The sequence below is a fragment of the Trichechus manatus genome, unplaced genomic scaffold (assembly GCF_000243295.1).
Source record: "Trichechus manatus latirostris isolate Lorelei unplaced genomic scaffold, TriManLat1.0 scaffold00058, whole genome shotgun sequence".
Classification (NCBI taxonomy): Eukaryota; Metazoa; Chordata; class Mammalia; order Sirenia; family Trichechidae; genus Trichechus; species Trichechus manatus.
This window is the reverse complement of record NW_004443994.1, coordinates 11,636,349-11,653,291: the sequence shown is the minus strand read 5'-3', so window position 1 is coordinate 11,653,291 and position 16,943 is coordinate 11,636,349.

Genomic DNA, 16,943 nt, shown 5'->3' with positions numbered 1-16,943 from the left:
AAAAACCCTATGGAGCACATTTCTACTCTGACACACATGGGGTCACCAAGAGTCAGAATCAACTCAATGGCAACTGGTGCTAAGTTGTAAATATTGCTACCAAAACCAAAACCCATTGCCGTCAAGTCGATTCTGACTCACAGCAACCTTATAAGACGGAGCAGAACTGCCCCACAGGGTTTCCAAGGAGTGGCTGGTGGATTCGAACTGCTGATCTTCTGGTTAGCAGTCAAGCTCTTGACCACTGTACCACCAGGGCTCCAGATGTTGCTACGTATACACCTATTTCATCTGACTAGAAGAAAACACTTAAAATCCATGATAGAGATTGTTTCTGGGGAACTGGCAAAAGCATGAGACAGGACAAGGCAGACAAAAGGAATATGAACTTTATCAGAAATGTTTTGCTTATTTTAGTAAATATGGAAGCAAAGCCAACAAAATGGCAACAATTATTAATTATGGATGGTGTATATATGCGTGACTCCGTATGCTTTCTTGCAATTTAAAATTTTTTTAGCTCAAAATTAAGTAAATATATTAAGGATTTGAAAATAAATTCTTCCTTTCTCACTTAAGCTAACAAAGATAAATTTTCCTCTTTTATATGAGGAACTGTTTTTAAAACATTTGCAAAAAAAAAGATTGCTTCTGGCTGTTTAGTGTTCCTTGTGCTCTTGCTGTGCTGTGGGGCAGGTGCAAGCCCACCTGCACAGCCACATGGGTTCTCTTGGCTTTGAGGCATAAACAGAACATGAACTGCAGTAAAGACACACCCCTTAGCAGGCCATGACATGATGTGCCTTCCTGATGCCCCGTCTGTACTCTGAGTCCTTTCTCCCCACTTCCTCCTCCTTAGTCACTAGGGGAAGACAATCATCTCTGTCAAGCCTGTGGCCATGCACACGTACTGCCTGGTGTTGTTCAGTTGTCTTTGAGGGTCCTCAGTACGCTGGCTCTGAATAAAACCTTTCCCTTTGAGGGATGAGACCCTCTATATAAGGGAAAAAATCTGTGTTCACAAGACGGCAAAGCCACTAATTCTGCTCATCCCTTCCCTCCTCTTATTCACACTACTTTTTAAGAGCCTGCTCTGTGGCAGGCGCCAGGTTAGGTGCTGGGGGTACAGAGTGAAAAGACAAAGAAAAATCTGTCGTCTGAGTTCATACCCTTATGAGGGAGTGGATCAGTAGACAAGAAACAAATTAAACAGGTAAATGAGATGATGTGAGAGGCAGAATAATGGGCCCCCAAAAACGGTCATGTCTTAATCCCTGGGACTTGTCAATGTGTCATTTTATATGATAAAAGGGACTTTGTAGATGTGATTAACTTAAGGATCTTGATGGGGGAGATTATCATGGAGTATCTAAAGGGGGCCCAATGGAATCACAAAGATCCTTGAAATAAAAGAGGGAGACAGGTGGGTCCGAGTCAAAGATTTGAAAACGGTATACTGGTGACTTTGAAGATGGAGGAAAGGGCCACAAGCCAAGGAATATGAGTAGTCTCTAGAAGATGGAACACACAAGGAAACAGATTCTCCCCTAGAGCTTTCAGAATGAACACAGCCCCACAAAGTAGCCCAGTGAGACCCATTTTGGACTTCTGACCTCCAGAACTGTAAGATAATAAATTCGTGTTGTTTTAAGCCACTAAGTATGTGGTAATTTGTTACAGCATCAATAGGAAACTAATACATATGGTATATTAGAAGGTGATAAATACTATAGAAAGTAATTAGCAGGGATAACGGATACAAAGTACTAGGAGTGGGAATGGTCAGAGAGGGCATCACTGCAAAGGTAACATCTGTGCAATGAGTGCAAGACAGAGGAGGTGTAAGCCATGTGGACATGTAGGCATAAAAACATTCCAGGCAGAAAGAAAAGCAAGTGCAAAGGCCCTGAGGTGGGAGTATGCCTGGAATGCTCGGAAGACAGCATGGCTGAAGTGGAGTGAGCAAGGGATTTTAGTGGGAAACGAAGTTAGAGGCACCATATGGGGAATAAAGGAAGCCCCACTGCACAGGAAATTCTAAAGTCGGCCATACCCTCTATATCAGTGCTAACTAAAGTGTAATCAGCCAACCAGAGCATCAGCATCACCTGAGAGTATGTCGACATGCAAATTATCAGGCCTCATCCTAGACCTACTGAATCAGAATCCCTGGGGGTGTAGTAACTCTCCATATGATTCTTACGTGTGCTAAAATTTGAGAACCACTGCTAGTAATGAAAAGAAGAAAGCATCAATCTTGGCTTCAACAATCCTGAGCTGAAAATTCAATTCTGTCCCTTACTAATGGAGGGTCCCTGGGTGGCACAAACTATCTGCTCTCAGTTACTAACGGAAAGATTGGTGTTTTGAATCCACCCAGCAGTGCTCTGGAAGAAAGGCCTGGCAATCTGCTTCCATAAGATTACAGTCAAAAAAATCCCCGTGGAGCGCAGTTCTACTCTGAAGCACATGGGGTCACCATGAGTCTGAATCAACTTGACAGCAGTGCGTTTTGTCCAGGCCTTAGCTTCTTCATCTGTAAAGTAGGCAAATTCATGCCAACTCCTTTTAACCAAAAGGCTTGTTTAAAAAAAAAAAAATCAAATTTGACAGCAAATGTTAAAGAAAAGCAATGGCTATAAATCTCTATACCAAAGTGAGTTTTTATCATTATAAACATGAGCTCCAAACCCATCCACCCTCAGGAGTTTGTTCTTTTCTGTAGGACCCTCTAATGCTATTGGGCTGGTTAAGACCTGCACATGCAAGGCTTACAGTGAGTCTGGTCTGGTTTTGTTAAATTTGGCGCTGAGCCTAGGCATTTGAGACTGCATCTGGTGTGGTGCTGTTATGATGTATATTGTACCTGTCCTCACTTTGGCAGGCAAGACCCTCCCAGCTGAACATTTCAGACTAGGATAATGAGACAACAGAGATGCTATGCAATCCTTAGCCCAGAACAATTCAATCACTCTTTCTACCCTAAAGTGTTTATGTTTTGTGCAAACAACACTTGTTTGCTGTGACTTGGTATATGCAGTGGGGAGGACACTTTTGGATTTGGAATCAAAAGACAAGGGCTCAAACCCCTATGTTGACAACTTGTCAGTTAGATAGCCAGAGAGGTTATGTCACCACACTGAGCCTTCCTTCCTGCTTATATCAGTCTCCTACAGATGTCTTAACAATGTACCACAAGCTGGGTGGCTTATAAGAACTGAAATTTATTGTCTCCCAGTCCTGGAGGCTAGGAATCCAAAATCAGAGTGTCAGCCATATTCATACCGTCTGAGGTCTCTGAGGGGGGATCTATCCCATGCCTCTCTCCAGCTTCTGGTAAAACCAGCGATCCTTGGTGTTCCAATCTTTGCCTCAATCTTCCCTCCTCATCTCTGTCTGTGTCTTCTCTTTTATAAAGACATCACTCGTATTAGATTAGGACACACCCTACTCCAGTATGACCTTGTCTTAATTATATAAAGTGCTGCTATAACAGAAATACCACAAGTGGACGGCTTTAACAAACAGAAATTTATTCTCTCACAGTCTAGGAGGCTAGAAGTTCGAATTCAGGGTGCCAACTCCAGGGGACGGCTTTCTCTCTCTGTTGGCTCTGGGGGAAGGTCCTAGTCATCGATCTTCCCCTGGTCTATGAGCTTCTCAGCTCAGGGACCCGGGGGGTCCAAAGGACGAGCTCTGCTCTCAGCTATGCTTTCTTAATGGTGTGAGGTCCCTTGTCTCTCTCTACTCAATTCTCTCGTTTATATCTCAAAAGAGAGTGACTCAAGATAAAACCTAATCCTGTAGATTGAGTCCTGCCTCATCAACATAACTGCCTCTAATCCTGCCTCATTAACATTATAGAGGTTAGGATTTATAACACAGAGGATAGTCATATCAGATCACAAAATGGTGGACAACCACATAATACTGGGAATCATGGCGTAGCCAAGCTGACACGCATGTTTGGGGGGACGCAATTCCACAACAGACCTCATGTTAACTAATTATATCTTCAAAGACCCTATTTCCAAATAAAGCCACATCCACATGTACTGGGGAATTAGGACTATAACATATATTTTGGGGGGACTCAGCTCAACCCATAATATCTCTCTACATCCCAAGTTGGTGAGGAGTTAAGTAAGATGATGTACATGAAAGCTCTTTGTAAAAAAAATAATAAGTATCAGATAAGAGTATAGGGCATTGTCATCATAATGGAGTTCCTCAGTCAGTCACTCAGTAAACATTCAACAAATATTTACTAAGCCCACAATGTACCTGACTCTGTGTTATGCTCAGGGACACAGCAATAAACAAGACAGAATAAAATTGCACCCCACGTGGTGCTTATATTCTAGTAGAAGGACAGAGAAAACCGAGAGCAACATATATTAAATATATAGCCTGTCAAATGTAATAAGTGCTTCAGAGAAAAATAAAGGAGAAAATGGGAATCGGCAGTGTTGGCAGAGGGGGCAAGGGAGGGGCCACGTAGTTTACATGTTGTAAGAAGGAGAAAACAAAAAAAACCCAAATCCGTTGCTGTTGAGTTGATTCTGACTCATAGCCATCCTATAGGGCAGAGTAGAACTGCCCCATAGGGTTTCCAAGGAACACCCGGTAGATTCGAACTGCTGACTTTTTGGATAGCAGCTGTAGCTCTTAACCACTAGCCACTCACCTCCCCGCTCATAACTCCCACTACTTCCGCTCCACTTGGGACACTTGCACACTCACTTGCTTTATGTTCCTGGAACGTACTAGATGTGTTTCCACCACACAGTCTTTGTCTTTGCAGTTAGCTCTTTTCTTCCCATGGAAATGTTCATGGCTGGCTCCTCCTCATTAAGTTCAAATGTTATCTTCTGGGAGGGGCCTTCTCTAACCACCCAATCCGCTTCTTTCTACCAGTCACTCAATTACATGATCCTGGTTTTTTGGGTTTTTTTTTTTTTCTTATTCCTATGTAATTATATTGATTTGTTTACTTTGATGTCTGACCTCCCCCCTCCCACTTGGAGTTCAATGAGATACCTTATTTTCCTTAAGTATAACTCTAGCACCTAAGTCACAATCTAGTACATTGGAAGCATTAAACAAATATTTATGTGTCCTGAATAAGTGCCATGCCAAGGAGCACAGAGTAGAGGATAAGAATTCAGACTCTGGGGTCAGAATGCTTAGATTTAAATCCCCACTCCACCTCACACAGCTGTGTCACTTAACCTCTCTATACCTTATTTTCCGTTCTATAAAATGGAGGTGATTACTGTGTCTGTTTCATAGGACTGTTGTGAGAACCATGTAAATCACTTTGCACAGTGCCTGGCATACAGTTAATGCTCAATAAATTCTAGGCATTCATCCTGTATAGGAAGCCACAGAAGGAACTCTTGTCAACAGAAAATCATTTGTTACTCTGAGATCGCTAATTTCTCTGTTTGTTGCAGACTTCACTTGCTTACAATAACCAAATGATCATTCACCCAAGATAAAGAGTAAAGTAATAGAAAGAGATGCACAGTCAGTGTGTCCTCAAACTGGAAAATCTCATGGGCATTGAGGTATATAACAAACTGGGCTGAAGGGAGCCTACAACAGAGTAAAGATGCTATCAGAGTTGAACCAGCCCTCGATTTGCTCTGTTCTTAGATGCCAACTATCACAGTCCAGAGGCAAGCACCAGCGTGGAGCAGGGAGAGGAAGGGATATTTCCAGGAAGAACCCTGAAATAAATGTAACTTCCAGTGAAACAAGCTGCCCTTCTAAGAACAGTGTTCGTGTGCTGGTACATCAGCTGCACAGACTTGTAAACGAGCCAATTGGTTCTACACGCAAACGTCTGCATATTCATAATAGCTGTGAGTTCCTGTTGGGTATTTCTAAGACAGCAAGTGTGTTATTGAAAAATGGAGATTTGGGATGAGGTGAAATGGGAAAGGGGGAGGCATCCCCATCAGCCTGCTACATTCCTATAGCGAGTATCAGCTTCTCTGTTCCCTTCTAAACGGGAACTGCTCTCTTCCCTGTCATCATGTCATTGTTATTATGCCAACAAATGATAAGGCTAAAACCCATCATCATAACCAAACTGTGGAAAACCAACTAACAATATGAAGTTGAAAAATGAAGAAGAAAGTCTTGCATTTTCTTTCACATGTAGGAGAAAAAATGATGAAGCCCAAGGCAAGCCCCCATCGCCATTCAGCAGTCCATCTTACTTTAAAATATACGGCACACAGACCGAACAGGAAGATTTCTGCTATGCACGGCAATTGTTCCATTTTCTGTATTTCATAACCTGCAATTTTGAAGCCATGCTTGGTACACACGCTTGTAAAATAGTCATATCAGATAAAAGCAGAGGGATGCTAAACTATTGGAAAATAAATCAAATTCTCAGCAAGCAGTTATATCCATCATGTTGCAGCAAGCACACATATAGTTTAAGCTCTGTGCGCACAGTCTATCCATTGTAATGATTTGGGGTCAGGATCCTGCCACGTGCGTTTAGCATTCACTAAGAAGTAAACCCAGGAGTGTAGCAGGGAAGCGTGCGGAGCTGTAGCTTTTGGTCCTGGAAGTTGCCTTCAATGCATTTGTTTGAGTACAGCCATTGTATCTAAGTAGCAAGGCAGAGAAGAATTAACATATGCATAGAACTTGACCATGTACAAAGCACTTGCACAGGCATTATCTCACTTGATCCTCAAAACAACTTCAGGAGACAAATGGAGAATAGCACTCGTGTATTAAAACAGCAAAAAGACATTTGGGATATGAAATGTCACTAAAAAAAAATCTGAAAACCTATCCACACCCACTCCCTTTCAATATTGCATGGGATGATGGAGTGTTTCAGTACTATCTTGCCCAGGACCCAACATACTCACTTTTAACTACAATGAATATTCCTTGTCTTCATTTTTTTTTCTTTCAAATAAATATAAGGATAGTTTATTAGACAATTGCACAAGGTTCTGTGATGCCTTATCTAAGAACCAAATATGAAAATTATTCGAAGAAAGGAACCGAAACATAAACACCATTAAACAAAAGAACTGCACCTCACACTGTATCTTATTATGAGGACTTGTAAAATATTTCACAATATTCTAAACTAAAAAGCAGAGGAATTGAAAAATCATGGGTTTTACTGGAAAAAAATATATGTACAAAGCTTCAAATTCCAAGTCTGAACATCACTGGAAAGCCAGGTGTCATGGATTGAATTATGTCCCTCAAAAAATGTGTGTATCTGTTCAGCCTGGGAGTGGACAGCCCAGTAAAACCATGAGAGTAACGATGTACAGGAGTCCAGTGACAAGGCCCAGAAGGCAGAAGGGGAGTAGAAAGCTGATGATAGGGAACACAAAGTAGAGTAAGGATATTGTTGATGTGTTGTGAGATTGTTAACCATTGTCATAGGGCAACATTTGTAGTAACTGTTAAATGGGAGACTATTTTGTTCTGTAAGCCTTCATCTTAAGTGAGAATAACAGCACAATTAGAAGAGCGTAGTCAATGTCACTTAAATGTGTATGTAAAAAAATTTTTGAAATGGCGTATCTTTGGCTATGTGTATTTTCACCAAAAAAAAAAAAAAAAAAAAGTTGAGAACTTAGAGGGTTAAAATGTTGTGGGGTTGTTAACCAATGTCATAAAACAGCATGCGTGTTACTGTTACATGAGAAACTATCTGTTCTGTAAGCCTTCACCTGAAGTACAATAAAATATTTAAAAAAAATTAAATTAAATTAAATTTAAAAAAAGCAATTAATAAAAAAAAAAAAATGTGTATCAGTTTGGCTGGGCCATGATTCCAGGTATCGTGTGATTTTCCTATATGTTGTAAATCCTGCCTCTATGATGTTAAAGAGGAGGATAGGCGGCAGTGTGTTAGTGAGGCAGGACTCAATCTACAAGATTGGATTGTGTCTTGAGGGAATCTCTTGAGATATAGAAGAGAGAAGCGAGCAGAGAGACGGGGACCTCTTACCACCAAGAAAGCAGTGCCAGGAGCAGAGCTCACCCTTCGGACCTTGGGTCCTTGCATGGAGAAGCTCCTAGTCCAGGGGAAGACTGATGAGAAGGCCGACACAGAGGAAAGAGTTTTCCTGGCACCAGAGCCCTTAATGTGGACTTTCAGCCTACTTTACTGTGAAGAAATACATTTCTCTTTGTTAAAGCCATCCACTTACAGTATTTCTGTTATAGCAGGACTAGATGACTAAGACACCAGGTTTGTTCACAATGGTGCATAATAACAGCCTTAAATACAGCCCTCTCCCAAAGATGAAAGTCCAACAATAAATCTCCAGTCCCTTCAAACCTTCACTTCCTCCCAGGAGGAACTCTTCTGGACCCTTTTCGTCTCCACTCAGCCACTCAACCTAGACCTCAAATTTAATCACCTGAATCATTCACTTTCTCTTGCCTTCAACTTCATTGTATACGTGTCCTTCCCCTCTATCATTTGATGAAAACCCAATCCTGGAGCCATGCGACAGTCCACATTCTTCAGCCTTGGAGAAGACACAAGATTCCATAAATTGGCCCCATTTCCAATTCCTGTTGTATACCTTCAACAGGGCCTTCAGTGTGCTATGGCAATTCTTTTACTTATCCTCGTTATTCTTCCTCCTTAAGTTTATATACGAAACTAAAGAATTGTCTTGGTCATGGCTAAGGTAATATAAGAATAATAGTACTAGTATACCTGTATAAAAGAATAGAGAAAAAAAAAGATATAATAAAGAGCCCACGCAATGAACCATTTTAATGAGCTGGTAAACCCCTTCAAGTTCTACCATAAAGTTCTCAAAATTCCCCTCTAATTAAAATTATGTTTCCCAAGATCTAGCATTTAATATAAATAAATGTAGGTGTCTTTTTCAGTCTTCTTATTTTTAGTCTTGTTTACCATTTTAGGGACTGTTTTTGTTTCTCCTTTACAATATAAATGTACGATATTTCAGATATGTTATGAACGACAAGGATTGTGTGTGAATTTAATCATAATCATAATACTTCTTTGGGAAAAATACTGAGTTTCAAATAAGAAATTTTTAAGAATAAACTCTATTAGTTGAGTGCCCTACAGGTTGAGAACTACCCTATATAATATTTAAGATTTGAGGTAATATAATTAAATTTAGAAACCGTATTTTCAAATTTAACAAAGGGAGGAGACATATGCAAGGCATATAGCAAGTAGCAATATATGATTGTTCATTCTCCACAAAAATGGAAAACATCATTGCAATGGTAAGGTTTCCAAATATGAATTAAAGATTATAAATTAAAGAATAAAATCCAATTTATTAGAAATGATATGGCTTCATATCACTTTTTAAAAAATTCTCTTCTAGGAACAAACACTATTTCTGTACCATTTAAAACCAAGAATGGCAACCAACCAAAAGGAAAATCATATAAACACCAGCTGGAGATCTAGAGGTGACCCTTCCTTGAGGAGCAGATGTGGTGCTCAAAACCCCCTAGTTCTCAGTCTGAAGCCATGAGGCAATTTCAAGGGTTACCCAGTCTCTTGCAGTCCTGGGAGAAGACATATCCCCACCCAGAGCCAGCCAAGATATGTCACAGACCCATCTGTCACATTAAGGAGTAAAGAGACAAATCAGGTAGTGCTGAAGCAGATGTTCACATAAATCCATAATGGCTTCCCACACCCTGCTCCTTCCAACCTGAACCATCGATTTCTAAGAAACTACTACTAAATCTAAAGTCATCTTGGGAGGGTGTGTTTAGTACTAAACAACAAATGATGCATAGTCTCTACTCACCACCCTTTCTATTTCTGCATATTTCCACCCCTAGAGAGAAGCCAGAGCCAGAGGATGTGCGCCATGAACCAAGTCTTTCCAGGATCCTGATGAATGTTTATCCCCCACCTTGAAATTGTCTTGAAATTAAAATTGAAATTGTCTTGCCCTAAAATCTGTCTTAGAAGAAGTACAAACAGAATGCTCCTTAGAAGCAAAGATGGCGAGACTACATCTCACATACTTTGGACATGTTATCAGGAGGGATCAGTCCCTGGAGAACATCATGCTTAGTAGAGTAGAGGGTCAGCAAAAAAGAGAAAGACCCTCAACGACATGGATTGACACAGTGGCTGCAACAATGGGTTCAAGCATAACAATGATTGGGAGGATGGCCCAGGACCAGGCAGTGTTTCGTTCTGTTGCACATAGGGTCACTATGAGTTGGAACCGACTCAACGGCACCTAACAACAACAACAAAGTCTCATGTACAAATCAAACAAGATGACTAAACTGGGAGGGAAACAAACTGAAAGAGAATCCATGAGCCACAGAACAAGCAGGCGACACCCAAATCCTTTCAGCTACTCCATCACTTGAAAAGCATTGCCCCCACTGGGCTAGCTGCACTCCCGCCTTCCTGGGGTAAAGCCTTTTCGATGCATTGTTTAAGAGGGTGGAGGGTGAGGATCACTTGCCACTGCCCTTTTTAAAAAGACATCAACTGATGGCAATGCTAATAACATTAACAAGTTAGTTTATATGGCGACTTTAGTCCAAAGAGTTCCAGGATCACATCACAAATCTTTGGATTTTAGAATATTTGAACTACTGAATGTAGCCTCTTTCTTCCCGACCCTCCTCCCCGAAATTCAAATGTGAAATATTTTGACTACACATTTTAAAATTTGCCATATAAATTAATTAAATGCTTATTAAAGTAAATATCTGTCCTGGAAGGAAAACTTGTTCTATTGAAATTAGTGCCTGAAGCTTAGTAGGGACTCAGTAACTATATGTCAAATGAATGAATGAAATGATATTTACACCCTAGGTGGTGTAAATGGTTAATGTGTTCAGCTGCTAACTGAAAGGTTGGTGGTTTGAGTCTGCCCAGAGGCACCTCGGAAGAAAGTTCTGGTGATCTACTTCCCAAAAGTCAGCCATTGAAAACCCTATGGAGCGGTTCTACTCTGACACACAGCGGGTCACTATGAGTCGGAACCAACTCTGTGTCAACTGTTTATTGTTGTTTTTTAATTTATGCCAAACACAATGGTACATCCATATATATTATCTCATTATTAGGTGTTATCCTTATTTTACATCAGAAAATAGTTACTTGACCAATGTCACAGAGCTGATAAATGTTGACACTGAGATTCAGGGAGGCAGTGGGTGGTTGGGAAGCCAACACGGGACTGGGTGTCCAGGAACCTAGTCTCTACCTCTGGCTAATTCTTTTTGTCCTCAGTTTCCTTATCTAAGGTTCTCTCCCAGTTCTAAAATTCTACAATTCTTTAAATGCATGCCAATCTGCACCTGCATTTCAGTTAAAGATCTTTTCTGACAAGTGGCTGGATAAAATCCTCCCAGATGTGATGTAAAACCACACAGTTCTCCTATCATGCAACACTCTCGTATTAGGCATGCCTTGAGTGCACTACCTCGATTTTCTAATCCATGCAAGTGCTTAATTTGTTGTATGTAATTTGTTCTCTTTCAAGTTAATATCCCTGTATTATAAAAATCAATAAACACACATTGAAAATAATTACAAAGATATAAACCTCTTACTTTGCAAAAATACGTGGTAATGCATGCATTTTTCTACTCAGCAACATTTACTATGCATTAAAATGATGCTCTATGCAATCTTAGGCAGAAGAAAATGTTTCCTAGGGAAATTTCAAACATCTACACGAAAAAAGAGAATACACATAATCAACATAACGATCTCAAGAATGGAATCAACAGAAATAAAATAGCCTCCTTTGGTTCTACTGGGAGAATAGCTAGTTAAAGATAAAATCAATGCTAGCAAGAGGGTGGCTTCGTTAGCCAGCATCAACTTACTGCTGTTCAGTGAGTACATTTGTTTACAGCTTTGCTGCTAAAGCATTGCAGGATCAATGGAGTTGTTTGAGGTCCCTGGATAACTTGCCTGTTAAGTGAAAATAAGCGAAGACTCTACAGAACTACGAGTTCAGACCCAGTGTGAGCTGGTGAGGTAGATGGCTGGACAACACAGGCCCACTTGGCTGGAGCTTGTCTCCTGGACTCTGACCACTGCTTCTAAGCAGAACTTAAAGCAATACCTGAGCGGAATGAGCCATTAGGATTCAACATTTCACGGCATGCCTCATGAGACATTCATTCAGGTCAATGAAATTTGAGAAATGTTGCATCCCTATCCCCTTTTGGAAGATTCACAAAGCATATTAGCATATTAAAGTCTCGAAGAAGTCCTTTTGTAAAGATGTTATGCTTAAGTAGGTTTAGGTCATGTTCTCCAAATGTATTTGTTCATACAACTCTCTTCCCCAATATCTATTAATACTTCACAGAAGCACCCCAGGGAACACATTTTGTTTAGTTACTGCTAGGTTTACTGCTTCGCCTGACATGAAACTGAGCAAGAGAGAGGGGAAGAGGGAGCTCCCACTTATGGGGCATCTACTATGGGCCTAGCCCTGCTCTTGGGCTTTGGACACACTATTTCATTTAATCCTTTCAATAATTCTGTAAAATAATATCTTATTATCACCATTTTACAGATAAGGAACTAAAGATACATGCAACATTGACAGGAAAATATGCTCAGTTAAGGAAAAAATATTATAAATACACATATATATAAATATGTATGCATTATACACACAAACCCATTGCCATTGAGTCGATTCCAACTCATAGCAACCCTATAGGACAGAGTAGAACCACCCCACAGTGTTTCCAAGGAGTGGCTGGTATACAGTCTTGAGCAAAGATTGTTAAGTAAAAGTCTGTGGATTTTCTTTTTTTTTTAATTGAAAAACACTGTTTGCCAACATTTAAAATACGAAAGTTCTATCAATGAGGAGCCAGTTTTTCTTGGTAACATTCTATCAATACTGAGTAGTGGCTACCTGTTTAGATGGGGCCTAATATCTCTACTTTCCCAAATTCCATATCACTGGCTTCACTCAGGTATATGAGCTGTCTGGCCCATGCAAACATTCAGGTGTGAGATGTCTGATTTAGAAGGACATACTCTAAAATACTCTAAAATGAAGCACTGTGCCCGGCACCAAAACCAAAACCAAACCCGTTACTGTCAAATCGATTCTGACTCATAGTGACCCTATAGGACAGAGTAGAACTGCCCCATAGAGTTTCCAAGGAGTGCCTGGTGGATTCAAACTGACAGCCTTTTGGTTAGCAGCCATAGCTCTTAACCACTACGCCTCCAGGGTCTTTGCAACAAATCAGAACAACTTCTGCCCTCATAAATGAAAGAGTTTGAAAGTTATCGTGCTATTTAACATAGCAAGAAAGACAAACAAGTAATTTGAGTAAACTTGGAAAGTATTAAGATGGTGTCATGGACTGAATTGTGTCTCCCCAAAAATGCATGTATCAGTTTGGCTAGGTCATAATTCCCAGTATTGTATGATTGTCTACCATTTTGTAATCTGATGTGATTTCCTTGTGTGTTGTAAATCCTATCACTATGATGTAGTAAGATTGATTAGCAGCAGTTATATTGATGAAATCTACAAAATTGGCCAATCTCTTTTTTTTTTAATTATTTTTTATATTTTATTGTACTTCAGGTGAAGGCTTACAGAACAAATAGTTTCTCATGAAACAGTAGTACACATGTTGTTTTATGACATTGGTTAACAATCCCGCAACATATTAACCCTCTAAATTCTCAACCTTTTTTTTTTTGGTGAAAATACACATAGCCAAAGATACACCATTTCAAAAATTTCTACATACACAGTTCAGTGACATTGACTATGCTCTTCGAATTGTGCTGTTATTCTCACTTAAGATGAAGGCTTACAGAACAAAATAGTTTCTCATTTAACAGTTGCTACAAATGTTGCCCTATGACAATGGTTAACAATCTCACAACACATCAACAATATCCTTACTCAACCTTGGGTTCCCTATCACCAGCTTCCTTGTCCCCCTTCTGCCTTCTGGCCCTTGTCACTGGACTCCTGTACCTCATTAGTTTCGTTTGGTTTTACGGGGCTGTCCACTCCCAGGTTGAACAGTGAACTTCGGAGGTAACTTCACCACTGAGCTAAAAGGGTGTCTGGGGGCCATACTCTAGAGGTTTCTCCAGTCTCCTTTAGGCCAGTAAATCTGGTCTTTTTTTTTTTATTTAGAATTATGCTCTACATCCTTCTCCAGCTCTGTCCAGAACCCTCTGTTGTGATCCTGGTCAGAGCAGTCAGTGGTGGTAGCCGGGCACCATCTAGCTGTACTGGACTCAGTCCGGTGGAGGCCTTGGTAGCTGTGGACAATTAGTCCTTCGGACTAATCTTTTCCTTGTATCCTGTTCTCTTCATTCTCCCTTGCTCCCGAAGAGATGAGACCAGTGGAGTATCTTAGATGGCCGCTCACAGGCTTTTAAGACCCCAGACACTACTCACCAAGGTAGAATGTAGAGTATTGTCTTTGTAAGCTGTGTCATGCCAGTTGAGCTAGATGTTCCCCGAGACCATGGTCCCCACAGCCCTCTGCCCAGTAATTCAGTCCCTCAGGGAGTTTTAGCCAATCTCTTTTGAGATATAAAAGAGAGAAGTGAGCAGAGAGACATGGGGACCTCATCTCACCAAGAAAGCAACACTGGGAGCAGAGCACATCCTTTGGACCTGAGAGGTTCCTGCACAGAGAAGCTCCCAGACCAAGGGAAGACTGATGTATCACAAGGACCTTCCTCCAGAGGTGACAAAGAGAGAAAGCCTTCCCCTGGAGCTGACGTCCTGAATTTGGATTTGTAGCCTACTGGACTGTGACAGAATAAATTTCTCTATGTTAAAGCCACCCACTTGTGGTATTTCTGTTACAGCAGAACTAGATGACTAAGACAGATGGTAAAACCAAGAGTTTCCTTGGGTGCTCAGGATAGGCGCACCCAGAGAAAGTGGTTTTTAAGCAGAGACCCGAAAGATTAATAGGAGTTGTCCAGGAAATCAGGAAAGGGGTAAAGAGTATTACATGGTATCTTAGTCATCTAGTGCTACTATAACAGAAATACCACAAGTGGATGGCTTTAACAAAGAGAAGTTTATTCTTTCACAGTCCAGCAGTCTAGAAGTCCGAATTCAGGGTGATGGCTCCAGGGGAAGGCTTTCCCTCTCTGTTGGCTCTGGAGGAAAGTCCTTGTGATGCATCAGTCTTCTCTTGGTCTGGGAGCATCTTAGCACAGGAACCTCAGGTCCAAAGGATGTGCTCTGCTCCTGGCAAGCTTTCTTGGTGGTATGAGGTACCCAACTCTCTGCTTGCTTCCCTTTCCTTTTATCTCTTGTAAGATAAAAGGTGGTTCAGGCCACATCCCAAGGAAACTCCCTTTACATTGGAGCAGGGATATGACCTTAGTAAAGGTGTTACAATCCCACCCTAATCCTATTTAACAAAAAATTGCAATCACAAAATACAGGACAACCACACAATACTGGGAATCATGGTTCAGCTGAACTGATACACACATTTTTTGGGAGACATAATTCAATCCATGACACATGAGTACAGAGTATTATAGGCAGACTCCATCAATAAACATTTATTGAGCACTTAACTGTGTTCAAGGCTCTGTTAGAGGTGTGGAGTGACAGACACAATCTCTATAAGCTTATAATCATATAGGGAGACAAGACAATAGGCCATCAGAAAGAGCACACAAAACGTTGATGATTGGTATGGGAGATAAATAATTTGAACTGGGTGCTGAGACCTGATGCCACAATGGTTAAGAGCTCAGCTGCTAACCAAAAGGTCGGCAGTTTGAATTCATCAGGCACTCCTTGGAAACCCTGTGGGTCAGTTTTACTCTGTCCTCTAGGGTCACTATGAGTCAGAATAGACTCAATGGCAATGGGCTTTTTGTTTGTTTTGTTTTACTGAGACAAGGAGGTCTTCTTCCACAGCAAAGTCACTCAGGCTGGTAAGAAGAAGGCTGAGAAAACAATATGATATAATAATAAGTGCAGACTGTCTCCAAATGCACTTCAGACTCTGGTCTCCATCACACACACCGTCCCTGTGGTGGAGGAAGTGCAAGTGCCCAAGCCCCACCCTCAAAGGCAGCTCACACGCTGAGCTTGCAGAGAAGGAAAGTGCTAGGAGAGTATGTGTCAGGGAAGTGGCTGGGCCATGGGAACAAAGTGAGGTCAGGGAAGTGGGATATGTCAGAGAGTGAAGTATCTGTCTCACCACAGTTTCGGAAAAGTTGGATCCTCTGATCTTTCACGTCAGGACAAATCTTCCTAACCAAAAATCGGGTTTATGGTTTATGACGACTTAAAATGTTTTAAGAAATATACCTGGCAATTTACGTATATTATCTCATTTAATCTAATTTAATTAGAAAACAGGTAATTAGGTAGGAATTAGTATCCCATTTTATAGATGAGGTATCTGAGGCTCAGTGGTTATACACCTTTTGATTGTTACATAGCAGTAATAAGTAGAGGAGTCAGGATGAACTCAGGTATTCCAACCCCAAAGTCCAGGCCCTATGTTAGGGTTTTGCAAACTGTGGGTTAAGACCCATGACTGGGTTATGACATCTACTTAGTGGATTACAATAAGTATTTCTGAATGGAATAAGATAAAATAGAATAAAAATAATCATGCTTTATACACAGTAACACTAAGTATTGTTTCACGAAAGTTTTGTTTCTAATTTATGCATCTACTGAGATAAAATTATTTCTTACTATGTATCATGGTTGAAAGAGTTTAAAAGCCTTTGTTCTAAAATATCATAAAGGTATAAAAAAAGGAAGTCACATTTAGTAACTGACTCATTTTTAAGAGCGTAAAAATACCCTAAATGAGGACTCCGGCAAGATGGCGGTCTAGGCAGAAGCACCACGCCGTCCCTCCACAACAAAGATCCGAAAAACTAAGCCAAACAGAGAATCAACAAT